General features: G+C 40.5%; 1 protein-coding gene across 4 annotated transcripts in view; it reads left to right on the top strand.

Moving 5' to 3' along the window:
• TRIM13 (tripartite motif containing 13) overlaps nucleotides 1–18,413 on the top strand; it is a 196,396-nt gene that overhangs the window by 54,851 nt on the left and 123,132 nt on the right. The window lies entirely within an intron of this gene.

Below are 18,413 nucleotides of genomic sequence, written 5' to 3'. Positions count from 1 at the left end.
ATAGCCAAAGTGTGGGCAAGGTGCCAGACAGGAGGGTTATTAGGGGTGCTCAGTGGAGGCCTGCTGTGCATCCTCCAGATGATCCAGGTGTGTTTTTCTGTGCCACTCAACTTATGTTTAGGGCTGTCATGGAGGCGCAGGCATATTCCAGTAGGGCCTCCTAGGAAATGCTTAGGGTTGTAGATGTGGCACAGGCTGACATGCATGACTGCCTCCACCATGTTCCCGATTCAGTGGATTGGATGAATGATACGTTGGAATAGGTGATGTCTGTGATGGAATGTCTGCTGGGAGGGGGTCAGCATCCACATAGGTGTAGGCCAGCCACATCATCTGATGTTAGCCAACTTGGCCATGCCAAATCACACTACAATAGTGGAAGTAGTTCTACTGTTTCGTCCGTGGTTGAAGTGTCCATGCCCATACGAGGCAGGCCATGGGGTCACGATCCTGGGCGTACTCATGAGGAGAGCCTGCTCAGCAAACAGTAGTTACATTCAGGTAGCAGCAGTGCATCTTACTGTGGGCGTGGACATGCCAGTGCAACTACTGGCAGAGCCAGTTCTCATGGTCAGGTATGACGAGGATGAGCTGCCACTTCTACCATGCATAGCTCACACCTGCCCGATATACCAAGATGTAGAGCTAGCACAGAGCTTGGCTGTGTTCTTGCAGACACTCACATACCAGTTTCACCTGAAGTGCACATAGAGACACACACAACATTACATGGTCTGGTCGTGAGGTTTAAAGCTCATTCTGTCTCGGTGGCCATTTGATACTTTATCCAAATTTCTGCCTGTTTGTCTTTCTGACATGCACTCACTTACCTTTTGTGTCAATGTAGGCTTCCTGTACCCCCACAACACCTTGTGCAAGTGATGGTAATTGTGCCATATGTCCTTGTTTTCAATCTTTTGGATTCAAAGATACATAAGCTTTGTGTCTGATGCTCAGCATAGCTGACTTAGTGCTTAGAATATATGTGTTCATAATGCTGTTTTGTTAATTGTACTGTTTTCTTCCATTGTATTTTTGAGGACATCATGCAGGACATAAGGAAAAAGCGCATAAGAGTAATGAAGCCAGACAAGGGAGGGGGAATTGTACTAATGTTTCAGCATGATTATGAGAACTATTTGCAAAACTTGGTGCAAAATGATGACATCTGTGAACCAGTATCTCAAAATGAATTAAATATTTCGGTTGACAGAATAAAATATGGTTTATACGACCATTTGATGCAGGGCTGCATAGATGAAAAATTATACAACTATTTACTAGTACCCAAGCCTAGAACCCCCACCTTATTTGGAATACCTAAGGTGCACAAGGGCTTAGACCCACTGAAATTCCGGCCCATAGTTACAGGAGCTGGCGGCATAACAGAACCATTAAGTATATTTATAGACCAGCATTTAAAAGAATATACAACTTCTCTACCATATGTTTGCAGGGATTCATGGGAATTTTTAAGCAACATACCCACTGACTTGGACAATTCCAATTTTTTGATGGTGACGGTGGATATAGTTGAACTTTTCCCCAGTATTCCCCACAATCAAGGTATGGAATGGTTTTCACATATGATTGCCACTGAAACTAAATTAAGTAGCAACTTAATTAATTTAATTATTGAATTTATGGACATTGTATTAAATAATAATTTTTTGTTCTGCAACGGGGAATTTTTTAAACAGAAAAGTGGAGTAGCAATGGGAGCACCATGTGCCACGGCTTACGCAAATATAGTATTACATAAATGGGAGTTGGACCACATACACTCAACAAGTTGGAAGAAATACATCAAGCACTATAGGAGGTTTCTGGATGATGTTTGTATTTTCTGGGGAGGTTCAGAAAATCAGTTGAAGGAATTCATGCAACATTTAAATAATTCCACTGATTTTCTTTCATTTACATTTGAGGTAAGTAATACAGAGCTGCATTATCTAGATGTCAAATTATACAAGAATCCTGTAGGAATGGGATTAATATCTTGTATTTTTCGTAAACCTACTTATTCTAACAGCTTTTTGCATTTTGAGAGTGGGCACCCTTTACAGCAAAAAAAGGGCATCATTAAGGGGCATCTCATCAGGGCATCAAGAATATGCAGCACTAACTTAGTATTTTCACAAGAAATTAATTTTTTAAAAAAGTTATTTTTAGATAGAGGTTACCCTGAGGAATTATTTCAATCTATCAAAGAAGAAATAATATCAAAAAGGGACCAGGAATATTCCCCACTATTAGGCACACAGGTTGAAATTCGCAAAAGAGAAGCGGCTTCGGACACAAATTTCAAAAATAATTTTTTTCTATACATTCACTGAGGATTCGTCAATTATAGAGACAACTATAAGGAATTTGTGGCCGATGGTAACCATGCAGGAGGAGATTTCAGGGCTTGTTCCCACAAAAATAGGGTTTGTCAAAAAAACTAACACCAATCTCAAAGGGTTATTTGAAAGGAATTTAACTACAGAGTTAAATTCGCTGAATGGTAGCATAACTGGACATAATGGAACATTCAAATGTGGAAAATGTAATCAATGCCAGTGCATTCTCCAGGGGGCTCAAGTACGTATCAGGGCAAGAAACATAACTTTGCATGCCAAAGGTAATTTTTCATGCAATACCACAGGAGTGGTTTATATTGGCCTTTGTCAAGTTTGTCCGGCTTTTTATGTCGGCAAAACTGACAGGGCTCTTAAACGTAGAATATATGAGCATCAATATGACATCAGTAAAGGTAAAGACACAAATGCCTTTTACAGGCATTTGTTGACTTGTCCACAAATGGCCATAAAGTTTTTCATCATTGACAAAATACAGCAGGATCAAAGAGGGGGGGATTGGGAAACTTTGCTGGCCATTAAGGAACTCACTTGGCAGTTACAGTTAAATGCAACAAGACATCCTGGTTTAAATGAAGGCACCAGTTTGGCACCAGTATTAAAAAAGAAAAGGAGCATGCTTTGATGCCCCAGAAGTGCTTTAAGGTTCATTTTTTTATTTTTATTCTGTACATTTTGCCCTTTCAAAGGTACTTAGTCAGTCCTAGGATTTTAAACAATTTATGGTGTTGTTTAAAGGGGTTTTGTGTGAGTTGGAATATCAAATATGTTTGTTTATGGCAAACAAGCAGTTTTTAAACATCGCTTTTTCAACATCCTTGGTTAAGCACATACTAAGTTTATTATAAATGAGGCCACTTGGCAAGTATTAGTTGAACTATTTTATTTTCAAATAAGTTCAAATTGTTAGCAGCATCTTTATTTATTTTATTTTATCTTATTGTGACTGACATTTTTTAAAAAACTATGGCCGACTTATTTTTAAAGAGTATTAGTAGTAGTCAAACAAGTTTTGAAGAGTGTATTTCCTTACAACGGACTTTAGGGAGTTAAACATTTTTATTTTGAATGTTTTAACACATAATGGATTAATTACATTCAACCCATCATAATTATGGGGATGTATTAATGAATTATCCAATTGGGACAATGTATTTGCTCTATAAAGGCTGGTCCTTTTTATTTATTCATTCACACTTGAGAAAGCCCGGTAAGACCGGGCGAAAGCGCTCGTGATTGAATCTGTTTTTGTTTTGTCTGTTTTTGAAATAAATTTGTTTTCATCATTTGGCTCCGTGAGGAATATCTGCATCTATATCACTTGCAAACCTGCTTTTAATGAGACTTTTTCAGTCGGATACAGGACTTTGATTTACAGCACAACAGTGTCAGTTATTCGTGCTCTAACTACAGGAGTTGGTGGGTCCTCTTCCGTTTTTGTTATTTGCACTTCTTTTTTCGTTGTTTACTGGTTCTGAAGGGTGGCGGAGGACCAATCGGATCCTGGGTTTGAGAGCACGCCTCTCGTGCTACAACAGGAACCGGATGATGCGCCGGTAACCAGGCGCGAGTTCAACCAGGTACTTGCTCTACTAACACAACTGAATCAATCTTTATCATCCATGAATGGAGTAAATGGCTCCATTCCTTGCAATCAGCAACAAATCGTGGAAGTTTCCAACCGACGTGAACGGCAGAAGGAGCCGAAGGGCGCATCTGCATCTAAGGACAAGGGAGCTACAAGCAAGTCAGCGGGGTCGCTACGTACGGGTAGTGGTGTGGACTCAAACGAGCAGGATCCGAACAAAAATGACTGTGGATTTAATTTTAAAGCATGGGCTAAGCAAGAACCGCAACTGAAAGCAGGTACCGTGGACGCTAATTTTGAGCATTTAGACAGTAAATTTGAAGTGTTTAAAATAAAACTTTACGCTTATAGAAACACTCAAATGGAGATCAACTATTTAAGAGAATGTATTAGGGTTGAAAGAATTCCTAAAGGTTTGCGTTGTTTTCGATTCCCAAACAATGCGCACCGGGGTTCGGACTTGTATGAGAGACTTGTGGAACTTTTCAATAGAACGGGCCTGGAGATGGTACAATTGATGATTAATGACTATAAATGCAAATCCAACTGTATTTTAAATGAGCTTACAAAACTAGATGAGTTGATCACTGACAATGAAAAATGTGTGGGGTACAAGAAGAAATATGATGATACTTTTGCTGAAGTTGACATGCATTGCTTTAAGGTACTTGACAGAAAGGCTAAAAAGTTAGACCGGGACCTCAATGAATACAAACAAGGGATAGCATACCCAACACCTTTTAAAAGAAGAGGAAATGATGTAGAACATTATGAGCATAATGATTCTAATAATTTCAATAACAATTTCAACAATAATTTTAACACTTTTAACAATTACAACCAAGATGAGGAAACAACTACTCTGGACCCTCCTAGAGGGAGTGAGCGGCTTGCAAGGAGGGACAGGTTTAATCAGCAACAGGGTTTTCAGGTCCCCCAGGGCAGACCAGGGGGGACAACGAGTTATCATCAACAACGTGCATGGGGGAGGGGGCGCAAATAAGCGGTATGCACAGTGTTATTTTAATTGCCCCCGCCGCTATAGTAGAAGAGGAAATACATGGTTGTAAAATTTTTAACAAGGATAATTTTTATATTTACAATTATACTGACTTACCTATTTCTAACAATCATTTTGAGTTATTTACAAAGGGTTTGCAGTTTGTTCCAAGCAAGCACAGTTACCTTCCCAGACTGTTGATAGAATTTAAAAGCTTTATCAGAAATCTCAATTTAACTTTATTTTTTAAAAAACAGTTGCAAATGGACACCCCATTAGTGAGAAGTAGCACTTTCAATCCACCTACCCATCCTTCTTTAAAAATATTTGAAGAAATGGTGGAAAAGATTTGGAGGGAAAGTTTTAGGAGTAACAATTGTCACACCTCTACCAACTTTCCACGTATTTTTGAGGACATCATGCAGGACATAAGGAAAAAGCGCATAAGAGTAATGAAGCCAGACAAGGGAGGGGGAATTGTACTAATGTTTCAGCATGATTATGAGAACTATTTGCAAAACATGGTGCAAAATGATGACATCTATGAACCAGTATCTCAAAATGAATTAAATATTTCGGTTGACAGAATAAAATATGGTTTATACGACCATTTGATGCAGGGCTGCATAGATGAAAAATTATACAACTATTTACTAGTACCCAAGCCTAGAACCCCCACCTTATTTGGAATACCTAAGGTGCACAAGGGCTTAGACCCACTGAAATTCCGGCCCATAGTTGCAGGAGCTGGCGGCATAACAGAACCATTAAGTATATTTATAGACCAGCATTTAAAAGAATATACAACTTCTCTACCATATGTTTGCAGGGATTCATGGGAATTTTTAAGCAACATACCCACTGACTTGGACAATTCCAATTTTTTGATGGTGACGGTGGATATAGTTGAACTTTTCCCCAGTATTCCCCACAATCAAGGTATGGAATGGTTTTCACATATGATTGCCACTGAAACTAAATTAAGTAGCAACTTAATTAACTTAATTATTGAATTTATGGACATTGTATTAAATAACAATTTTTTGTTCTGCAATGGGGAAGTTTTTAAACAGAAAAGTGGAGTAGCAATGTGAGCACCATGTGCCACGGACTTAAAGTATAGTATTACATAAATGGGAGTTGGACCACATACACTCAACAAGTTGGAAGAAATACATCAAGCACTATAGGAGGTTTCTGGATGATGTTTGTATTTTCTGGGGAGGTTCAGAAAATCAGTTGAAGGAATTCATGCAACATTTAAATAATTCCACTGATTTTCTTTCATTTACATTTGAGGTAAGTAATACAGAGCTGCATTATCTAGATGTCAAATTATACAAGAATCCTGTAGGTATGGGATTAATATCTTGTATTTTTCGTAAACCTACTTATTCTAACAGCTTTTTGCATTTTGAGAGTGGGCACCCTTTACAGCAAAAAAAGGGCATCATTAAGGGGCATCTCATCAGGGCATCAAGAATATGCAGCACTAACTTAGTATTTTCACAAGAAATTGATTTTTTAAAAAAGTTATTTTTAGATAGAGGTTACCCTGAGGAATTATTTCAATATATCAAAAAGGGACCAGGAATATTCCCCACTATTAGGCACACAGGTTGAAATTCGCAAAAGAGAAGCGGCTTCGGACACAAATTTCAAAAATAATTTTTTCTATACATTCACTGAGGATTCGTCAATTATAGAGAGAACTATAAGGAATTTGTGGCCGATGGTAACCATGCAGGAGGAGATTTCAGGGCTTGTTCCCACAAAAATAGGGTTTGTCAAAAAAACTAACACCAATCTCAAAGGGTTATTTGAAAGGAATTTAACTACAGAGTTAAATTCGCTGAATGGTAGCATAACTGGACATAATGGAACATTCAAATGTGGAAAATGTAATCAATGCCAGTGCATTCTCCAGGGGGCTCAAGTACGTATCAGGGCAAGAAACATAACTTTGCATGCCAAAGGTCATTTTTTATGCAATACCACAGGAGTGGTTTATATTGGCCTTTGTCAAGTTTGTCCGGCTTTTTATGTCGGCAAAACTGACAGGGCTCTTAAACGTAGAATATATGAGCATCAATATGACATCAGTAAAGGTAAAGACACAAATGCCTTTTACAGGCATTCGTTGACTTGTCCACAAATGGCCATAAAGTTTTTCATCATTGTCAAAATACAGCAGGATCAAAGAGGGGGGGATTGGGAAACTTTGCTGGCCATTAAGGAACTCACTTGGCAGTTACAGTTAAATGCAACAAGACATCCTGGTTTAAATGAAGGCACCAGTTTGGCACCAGTATTAAAAAAGAAAAGGAGCATGCTTTGATGCCCCAGAAGTGCTTTAAGGTTCATTTTTTTATTTTTATTCTGTACATTTTGCCCTTTCAAAGGTACTTAGTCAGTCCTAGGATTTTAAACAATTTATGGTGTTGTTTAAAGGGGTTTTGTGTGAGTTGGAATATCAAATATGTTTGTTTATGGCAAACAAGCAGTTTTTAAACATCGCTTTTTCAACATCCTTGGTTAAGCACATACTAAGTTTATTATAAATGAGGCCACTTGGCAAGTATTAGTTGAACTATTTTATTTTCAAATAAGTTCAAATTGTTAGCAGCATCTTTATTTATTTTATTTTATCTTATTGTGACTGACATTTTTTAAAAAACTATGGCCGACTTATTTTTAAAGAGTATTAGTAGTAGTCAAACAAGTTTTGAAGAGTGCATTTCCTTACAACGGACTTTAGGGAGTTAAACATTTTTATTTTGAATGTTTTAACACATATTGGATTAATTACATTCAACCCATCATAATTATGGGGATGTATTAATGAATTATCCAATTGGGACAACGTACTTGCTCTATAAAGGCCGGTCCTTTTTATTTATTCATTCACACTTGAGAAAGCCCGGTAAGACCGGGCGAAAGCGCTCGTGATTGAATCTGTTTTTGTTTTGTCTGTTTTTGAAATAAATTTGTTTTCATCATTTGGCTCCGTGAGGAATATCTGCATCTATATCACTTGCAAACCTGCTTTTAATGAGACTTTTTCAGTCGGATACAGGACTTTGATTTACAGCACAACAGTGTCAGTTATTCGTGCTCTAACTACAGGAGTTGGTGGGTCCTCTTCCGGTTTTGTTACTGTTTTCTTACATGTTTTTGTAATGTGTACATGCCACCCACACTCTTACAGCCAAAAAAGGTGGACCAAGCCATAAATGGGACAAAGGCTGAACAATAGGGAGACTTTTTAAATATTTTGGACTTACAAAGTTAGAGACATTTGATAGAATCAAACAGTTTTTGCATTAGTATTTTTAGGATTTTTTCTGAGGGATTTGAAGTCTGAAACTGAAATGTGTGTCATTAATTTCTAACTTCACTCCTTAGTCATTTGCCAGTACAAAAGTGTGAGTCCAGACTGAGGATATTTGGTGACCATCAATACTTTTGAGAGGTATGAATGTGTGAATCTTTGATGCCTGAGGCCTGTTACTTGATAGAGGACACAAGTATTTACATAAGTCACTGCTGCCACATCTTGAAGTTGTTGCTGTAAAAATCAGCCACCTTTTACTTTCTTACATTACCAAGTAACAGTATTCAAGGCTATTCCATTTGTTTGTATTGCACATTTTTTGTTCTGTTCCAGGTTCAACACTTACCTTATAAGTCTGTCAGTTGCTTCAGTTTTGGTTCAGGGCTGATGTCTGATGCTAGGAGTACACAGCCATTACATGGGTAGGTAAAGGTTGTGAGAGTTGCCTGGCATCAACGTTACTATATGTATGTGCGTAGGATGAAAGTTTTAGTCCCTTAGGTGGTGAGTGAGTGTGCTATGCATTGCCTCTTAGCCAATGTGAGGGCAAAGCATGCCGGTTTACTATCAAAATCTCACAAAACAATTGCATACCCGGTCATAAACACGAAAGGAATGTGCAAATGAAAAATAAAGTCTGCTCACAACATCAACTCATACCCGACAACTACAGAGTCAACGTTAATCTCAAACACAAAAAATACTGTGCAAAACTTGCATCACGTCTTCGCAGGGGGGCACCCCCTGCTAACTATATATTACAACTCCAAGATCACACTACAGTGAGGAAAGGGATGAATATCCCAGTCTGCACTGTATTGTGATGTCTAGTCCTTAGATTGACGTCATATTGCGAATGCACAGTGGCATTCGCTGATATGAACTACCGACAGTCAGCAACACAGCAATTGAAATTCTGCCATCCGATGTCCCGTTTGAAGAGCATCTGCATTTGGAATTTTGATAGAATACCAAGCAATGTCTACATCTGCCTACACCCACAGCAGCTACTAGTTCCCGTTCTGACTCCTCACCTGCGTGTGGCTGTGGTAACCTTGCCAGTGGTGGTAGGATGTGTTCCCCTTTCCCTTGTTGATTCTGCTGAAGCTGTTTTCTCATGACAATGTTGTGAAGCATGGTACAGACGGTGAAGATTTCAGTACATGTGCATGGATTGTACTGTAGGGCTCCCCAAGATGTATCTAGGCATCGGAACCGCAACTTCAGCAACCCAAACACACGCTCTATCATATTTCTGGTTTGAGTAGGTGCCTCATTATGGCATTCTTCAGTGGGTGTGTATGCATTTCTGATGGGTGTCATCAGCCACTGTTCCAGTGCATAACCTGCATCCCCAGTAAATGACCCTGTGGGATATCACCCTAGTGAACATCTGATACAGTTGGGAGTTGTGCCAGATATGTGAGTCGTGGTAACTGCCTGGGTTGCCAGCACACACATTCAAGCTGATTCCCTTAGTGTTACACACAACTTGGCAGTTAATGGAGTAGAAGCCCTTTCTATTTATGTAAACCCTTCCCTGTTCTGCAGGTGGTGCTTTGATTTCCATATATGTACAATCTGTCTCATTCAGTACTTCAAAGTAGTGTGCTACAGGGTAAAACTCCTGCATATTTGTGACCATGTCTTGAGGTGTGTGGGGAAAATATATGTAGTCACTGGCATGTTGGAGCACAGCATTCAGGAATTGATGGAAGATCCTAGATACTGATGCCTATGGCACCCCCAGCATGTCCCCTGTTGTTCGCTGAAAGGTTCCTTTAGCTAAAATTCTAAGTGCTACACATTCTTGTGCCTCTATCGATATTGGTTCCCCTCTGTTTTCCCTTGGTCTGAGTTAAGGACTAAAGAGGTTGTAGAGTCCTTGTAGTGTGTGTGTGTCTCTGCCCTATAGCGCTCTACAATTTCCACCTCATGTAGATTGTGATAAGTTAAACAGGGTCTGAAAACTCTTCCCCTTCTTGGCCGTAGTCTGTTAGCAGCAGCAGCATAGACTTCAGCCTGTTGCACTTGGACATGAATTAAAGCAACAGCAGCCCCTAACATTCTTTCTGTGTAGACTCTGTTCTTCGGCTGTATTTCAGTAGGTTCTGGAATTCACAGGGGAAAACATCAGTGAGTCTACATGGTTGCATTATAGGTTGCTGAATAGCTCCTCCTTCATGGATTGGTTGATTAGCATACAGTTCAGCTGCTTATGCTGTAATTAGCATACTACAGTGTTTACCGTGTTTGTGCAGCTCTACACACCGTGTAGAGCCACTTGCTGAATACAAAACTGTGCTCTATCGTGACACGCGCATGGTTTTAGAAGCTCATGTAGACTTTATTGAATCTGCACCGGAGTCTAATATTGCCTGAATTTATAGTTTGATATTAGGCAGTTTATTACGTGTTTGAGTACTTGGGTGATTTATCTTGTTATCTATTATGTTCTCCGTTATACAGAGTAAAACTTCAAGAATGTTAAAGCATGTCTGTATGTGTGAATAATTAGTACTAATGTAAGAAAGAAAATCATGCTTTATTTAAATACAAGTTGATTGATACTATAGCAGTATTTATATTTATAGGACATGACAACATTTTTATGTAACTGAAAATAGAGGATATCTTCATGAAGTATTGGCCAGAAAGGAAAGAAAAAATGTGGATTATCAGGTTGGGGGGCTTTATTTTAATTAGGGTTGAATGACCATGTTTAATATTTAATAGTATTGTTTAAAAGTTGTCATATAGTTTTAAAAAGATGGAATGTATTTATAGTGTAATCAAGCTGTGATTTAAATGCTTTTCAATTTGCTGAAACTTGTCTTTCCTTTTCATTCCTTGTGGTCTTGCAGATATTTGTGCAATATATCTATATGGATTAAATTATTTATCCACTATTGTTGCAGGTTCTTCTTTGCATAGTGCTGATTGCTGGTTGTTTCACATAAAAAAAAAAAAAAAAAAAAACTCTTGGGATGGGGGGGGGGGGGTCTCGAACAGATCTCTCACTGAACTGCTTCAGTGACAATAACTTTTTGGCAGTAAACTGCTGGTCATGTGATAGCTAATTGTAGTTGCACACAACAACGTCTGTAGCATGAGTGCATGTTTTCAAGTGAGATTATGTTTCAGTCACTCTTATGAAAGAATGATGAAAATCGTTATTTCTTTAACATTATGCTTACTTGCAGTTGAAATCCAATATTTTCCTTCTGGAATAATTTGCAGTAAACATAGTACAGTTGGGAGGAGGTGATTTCTCCAACTGATATTTGGTCAAATTACATAATTCTAACATTTAATTTCAAAGTCCTGATCACAGGAATGGGGTCACTGCAACAGGGTATTAATTTTTACCCCAAAGGTGCAGCTTTATTTATTTTAAGGAGGGATGTTTCCTGTATGTTGTAGGGTGCAGTCATAGCTGGCTTTAGGCACCTGTGAACCTTGTGGTTGCTGGGAGCCCCCTGGTTCTGGGGGGCCCCAACCACAAGTTATTATATTTTGATATTTTGTAACATGTCATTCAAACTAACAAAACCTAGTGCAGTAATCTTACGTACTTAATAAAGCAGATGGGTAATAGTAACTCTCTTATTTATATCACCTTTAAAATTCAAAAATCCTCTGGTTATAGTAACGGTGTTTTGTCAAATAACAGGCTTCACAATTTCATTAAATATCTACCATTGATATAATTCCCTTGGCTTAATTAAATCCTGCTGGTGGACATTCTCTCCACTGAAACTCACATCATTGTCAGGTTGGGAAATGCTCTAAAATGTATCCTAGAGCATCTTTGGCTTCTGGCAGTCTCAGCTTAATAGAGTTATTTCCTAAGTGGTTATTATTGTGCTGTTTTGGTAAGGAAGGGTGTGTTGGAAGGATGCAAGGAAAAAAAGAAGTCATATCTTACCATACCGTTCCGTGTGTGTTGTCGAGCGTCATTTAATCCTTGACTGTGGGCTCGGTTCTGAGCCACAGAACCGATTTCAGCCATTATTCCAGCTCATGCCTTCCAAAATTCTCAAGCTAAGCTCTACCCACAATGCTCCTCACCAAATTACTTCAGATTGAGTTTGCAAACAATAGTGACAGACAAGAAATAATAGATGAGAGGCCATATCTGTGTCCCTATTATGAAAGCCAATCTTTCGGAAGATGTGATCCACCAAGAATTCTAAAGGCAGGGGGAAGGAGGAGGAAGAGACTGTCAAGGATTAGTGAAGATCAACAACACAGATGGAACATTATCGTAAGACATAACTTCGTTATCTGATGATGTCAGTGTTCACATAATCCTTGTCTGTGGGACAGAGTCCCTAGCTACTTGAATCTTGGGAGGTCTCGTGGAAGAATATTCCTGAGCACCATCGAGCCGAATGAATGCACGTCCCCTAGATACCAGTCCAGTTTGTAATTCATAATAAAGGTATGAGGAGATGTCCATGTTGCTGCTGCTGTACAAATATCATCTAAAGAACTTCTGGCATGAAAAACTGCATATGCTGCTATTGCTGTTGTTGAATGAGCTTTTGCAGGTCCTTGTGGGTGGAGTCCCTTTCTCTTGTAAACAAAGGTGATACAGTCCTTAAGCCATTTAGCCATAGTAACTTTAAATACTGGACTCCTTAAAGTAACTGAAGAAAAGGAAATAAATAGCTGGTCAGATTTTCTGATGTTCTTCGTGTTTCACTGTTGCAGTCATTACATTTGGGTTATCCTGCTGGCAGGTTGCCCTCAGTCGTCCTGAATTCCAAAGTTGTGGGTCCTGCGTCCAGTTGCTGTCGCTTCTTCCCTGATGTCAGGTCGTCAGGGGTATAAAAGATGCAGCCGACACCATTTTCTTCAGTCTTTCTTGCTGCGCGGTGCCCGAAGCAGAAGCAGTTCGCAAGTACCGGTCGGCCGACTCCTGAGATTTTTGTGTTCGAGTTTCAAATCCGAAGTCTTCATTAAAAGCTAAGTACCCCATTGAGGAAACTTTTTTCTTGCTCCAGACCGATGTCAGAAAAAATGAATAATTGCATTTCTTGTGGGAAGCAAATACCTCATAAGGACTTTCATTCTTACTGTATTCCTTGCCTAGGCCCTGACCACAACATTTCTAGTTGTCGGTTTTGTGCTAGATTTAACCAATGCACTATTAAGTGTCGGTATGATTTTGCATTAAGCTATTTTGGGCAAAGATTTAATTATACAATGTCGTCGGATAGCCATCCAACTACTGGAGTTCACAAAAAAACGCAAAGAAAAAAAAAGACAGGCAACCGAGGTCCAAAACCGATGACGAAGCTTCTCCTAAGCAAGTCGCTGGTTCCCAGTGAGGTGCTTTCGCAGCCCCTGATGCCAGCTACTTTAGAGTCGCAGGCCACTACCAACTCCCACGTGGAGTCGACCAGGCCGCTGGAAACTCAAGGTATTGGAGCCTCTAAGATTATTCCCTCAGATGGGTCTGGAGCCGCTGAGCAGGCATCGGCTTCTGAGGGTGTATTCAGACCTAAACAATTCTTTATTAAACCAACTTCAAAGGCAAAGACTAAAACACCATTAAAGGCAAATAAACAAGTTCACCAGCCACATGGACAGGCCTCCATGCCCAAAAAACAGATGCTCAAAATGGCCGAAGACTTAATTACCTTGATCAGGTGTTCCCACTCCCCTCCTGATAAGAGGCCTAGGCAAGAGACAGACTATGAATCTTCAGATCAGGTTTCCATTTCTTCTGATTCCTCTTCTGATCAGGAATATTCTCTTCCCCCCTATGAGGATTCTGATGCTGAAGAATCAATTCCTTCAGCTTCTCCTCCTGAGGACTACTCTTTTGGGGAAACCTTGCATACCATGAGGGAGCACTTCCACTGGGAGAGCCAAGATTTTTCAGAATCTAAGAAAAGGCTCAGAGACTTCCTTTTACTACCTCAACACAGGCCTCTAGCTATTCCACCTGTGTTAGACATTGTAGATGATGTATTCTCAGAGTCTAGTCTGACCCCTGACTCCTTACCTCCAGCTCCTGTTAAGCCAGACAGATACTACAGGGTCCCTGACACTCGTAAATTCCTTTTCAAAAACCCTACTGCAGACCCAGAAACTATTTCTCAAGGTCCCAAAGGGGTCAAGGCTTCCACTGCAAAGAACCCTACCCCCTCTGACAGGGGTGCTAGGGCACTGGATAGATGGGGAAAAAAGAGGTACACATCTGCTACCTTAGCTATAAGGGCCTTAAATTGCCAGTTTCATATGCTCAAATATCAGCAGTATATCATGACACTGCTTAAACAGAAAATGGTGGTAAATTCTGAATGTGCAGAAAATAAAGAAATACAGGTTTTATTGCATGCAGCTGAACAAGTTGGAAAGCATACTTTGCAATGTGGTTTTGATTCTCTGGAGGCCTCCTGCAGGGCCGCTGTTACGGGTTCTGTCATTAGGAGGCATGCTTGGTTAAAGGAACAAAATCTGCCTGATCATGTTAAAGCAAAATTATTAGATGCTCCATTACAACATGATACCTTGTTTGGTGTTAAGGGAGAAGAGGTGTTAAAGAAAATGGAGGACAAAGATAAATCTATGCAAACGGTCAAAGATTTCTTACAGGTACAGCCACCTAGATTTAGCAGACACTGGCCTACAAAGAATTGGTAATTTCCAGTCTCAGACAGACCTCAAAGGGGCAGATCCAGACACCCCAGAGGCAGATCACAGCCACAAGGTTCCTACAGGTCTAAACAGTGGGGTGCTTCTACCTCCAAAGGTGGAGAAGACAAATCACAACCATACAGGAAACAGTCCCAATGACTTCCCCCTGCCGGCACCAAGCACTTATCTTCTGGCAGCACCCTTAGGGGGAAAACTAGCACTTTTTTCTCAAAAGTGGCACATTATAACCCAGGACAAGTGGGTTCTAGACATAGTGTCACAAGGCTACAAGTTTCACTTCCATACCCTGCCAAGGGCAAACAGTTGGCCAGACCTGCCAAAAAATCAATGGGCAGAGGCTCAAAAACAAGTCACAGCTCTCATGGACATGAGGGCTATTCAACAAGTGCCACAACAAGAGCAGGGACAAGGATTTTACTAAGACTGTTCTTGGTACCCAGAAAGGACAAAGCATGGAGACCAATACTGGACCTATCTATTCTAAACACTTTCCTGGATATACCAAAATTCAAGATGTTGACCTTGCAGCAACTTCTGCCTATGCTGGGCAGCAAGGCTTGGCTCGTGACTTTAGACCTAAAAGAGGCATACCTGCATGTCCCAATCAGACAATCATGCAGAAGATACCTCAGATTCAAGGCTGGCTCAAAGCATTACCAATTCTCTGCACTGCCCTTTGGCTTATCTACTGCACCCAGGGTCTTCACAAAGTGCCTGGCACCAGTAATTGCTTACTGCAGACAAACAGGAATACAAATATATCCTTACTTGGACAACTGCCTCATACAAGCAGAGAACAAGGACATTCTACTACAGCATCTGACGTTTGTGAAAAGACTTTTAACATGCCTAGGGTACACAGTCAACAAAAAGAAATCAAAACTAGTACCCTCTCAAGAGATAATATTCCTGGGTGCAAGCTTAAATACAACTGCCCAGATGGCTTATCTCACTCCAGACAAACAAAGGCAACTGACTATCTATTTCAAGGAAATGGCAACAAAGGCCCAGATATCTGCAAGAAAAATTCTGCAGGCTTTGGGCTTCATGGCATCCTGCATCTTACTAATTCCATATGCAAGACTGCATATGAGGAAAATTCAGTGGTACCTAAAAAGTGTCTGGACACAACATTGCCACAGCCTGGAAACAATGATTACTCTCATTCCCTGCCTGCAACAGGAGTTTCGATGGTGGGCAAAGGCTTGTCATCAAAACAAGGGACAGTCATTCTCACTACCCCCAGCCAGGCAGAGCCTAACAACGGATGCATCAGATTATGCCTGGGGGGCACACATGGCAGGAAGAGGCATTCGGGGCACCTGGTCCACAATCCAAAAGCATCTACATATCAATCAAAAAGAGATGCTAGCTGTTCAAAATGCCCTGACAGCCTTCAAAGACCTACTTCATCCGGGACAACTACTGGTAAAGACAGACAACACCACAGTCATGTGGTACATAAACAAGCAGGGGGGCACTCATTCTTGCCCCCTTTGCAGACTAGCCATGGCTTTATGGGACACAGCATTGACTTACCAAGTTCATCTGCAGGCACAATTCCTGCCAGGAAAGGAAAATACTCTGGCAGACGAACTAAGCAGAAACCTCATGGATCCCCACGAGTGGCACCTGGATCCACAAGTCTTCAGCATGATAATAAAGAAATGGGGACGCCCGGACATAGATCTATTTGCCTCCCCTCACAACAATCAACTAAAAAGATTCTGCACAAGGACTTATCACAGACAAGCTTGGAAAGTGGACGCCTTATCTTTCAACTGGACAAACCTATCAGTATATGCCTTTCCTCCACTGCCTCTCCTCCACAAGGTACTCCTAAAGGTCACGCAGGAGAAACCAAAAATGATTCTGATTGCCCCAGACTGGCCACGCCAGTACTGGTATCCGAGCCTAAGGACCTTGTCCCAATGCCCAGCCTGGACCTACCGCAAATACCTCATCTACTGTCCCAGCTAAACAATCAGATTCTGCACAGCCAACTCAGAGCCCTAAACCTGGCAGCATGGCGGATAATGTAGCCATACAATCCAAACCTCTCAGTAAAGCTGTGATGGATGTCATTTTAGAAGCCAGAAGGCCTAGTACTAAAAAATCCTATTCTGGGAAATGGAAGAGATTTTGTGCTTGGAACCAAGCTCAAGGAACTGATACAACTGTCACAAATATTCCTCAGATTTTGCAATACTTAACTGAGATGCTGGACAAAGGCCTATCTTTTTCATCATTTAAAATCCATGCCTTTGCCATTTCAGCTCATTACAATACAGAGCCACCAATCTTTTCTCATCCTTTATTAAGGCAGTACCTCAGAGGAGCCAAAAACTTAAGGCCTCCAAGGAGAACACCAATACCTGCATGGGACCTCAATTATGTCTTGGAAAAACTCACCTTACCTCCTTTTGAGCCAGCTGCTACTGCGGATATAAAGTTTTTATATTGGAAAACAGCTCTGCTCCTAGCAATAACTTCTGCAAGACGAGTTTCAGAGCTACAGGCTGTTATGGCTGTGGAACCCTTTATCATTTTTTTTATCTAGACAGGGTCTCTCTGAGAACAAACCCTACATTTATGCTTAAGGTGGTATCCAGTGTAGCCCTTAACCAAACTATTCATTTGCCAACTTTTTATCCAAATCCACAGAGCAAGGGGGAGAAGATTCTGCATTCCTTGGACGTACGCAGACAACTTAGATTCTACTTGGACAAAACTAACGTTTTCAGAAAGACAGATCAATTACTAGTGGCATATGCTGCAGCATCACAAGGAAAGGCTATCTCCAAGCAGACTATTTCAAAGTGGATAAGTCACTGCATTCGTTTCTGCTACTCACAGCATGGCAAACCCATGCCTAAGGGCATTAGGCCACATTCAACCAGAGCTGCAGCCACTTATGCAGCCTTTCTAAGGGGAGTACCAACCAAAGACATTTTAGAGGCTGCTGCTTGGAGTTCAGTGCATACCTTTACAAAACATTACAATCTGCCTCTTTACTCTAAATCAAGGGCAGGCTTTGCCACTGCAGTTCTGCAGGGCCTTATAGCCGCTCCTAATGCTGTTTAGCTCCAGCCCCCCAACCATAGCTTTGGGACTCAACCCAAATGTACTGACTGCAACAGTGAAACACGAAGAACATAGTACAGTTGTGTACACTTACCATAAATGTAGATGTTCGAGTGTATTCACTGTTGCAGTCCAGGTTACCCACCCGCCATCCCCCTTATTTTTGCTGGAACTTATCTTTATTTCTCTAAATCTATACAACCTAGGTGGTATATTTGCTAATAGATAAAGGTAAAGCTTATTTTGGTGCATGTATGTTTTATTTACATATTCTTAGCCTACCCTTTTGGGGGCACCTGACATCTGGGGCAAGAAAAACTGAAGAAAATGGCATCGGCTGCATCTTTTATACCCCTGATGACCTGACATCAGGGA

The sequence above is a fragment of the Protopterus annectens genome, chromosome 5.part0, assembly GCF_019279795.1.
Source record: "Protopterus annectens isolate FY-2018-M chromosome 5.part0, PAN1.0, whole genome shotgun sequence".
NCBI classification, from domain to species: Eukaryota; Metazoa; Chordata; order Ceratodontiformes; family Protopteridae; genus Protopterus; species Protopterus annectens.
Note: the sequence above shows the minus strand (reverse complement) of the source record. Positions and strands in the feature narration are given on the sequence as shown.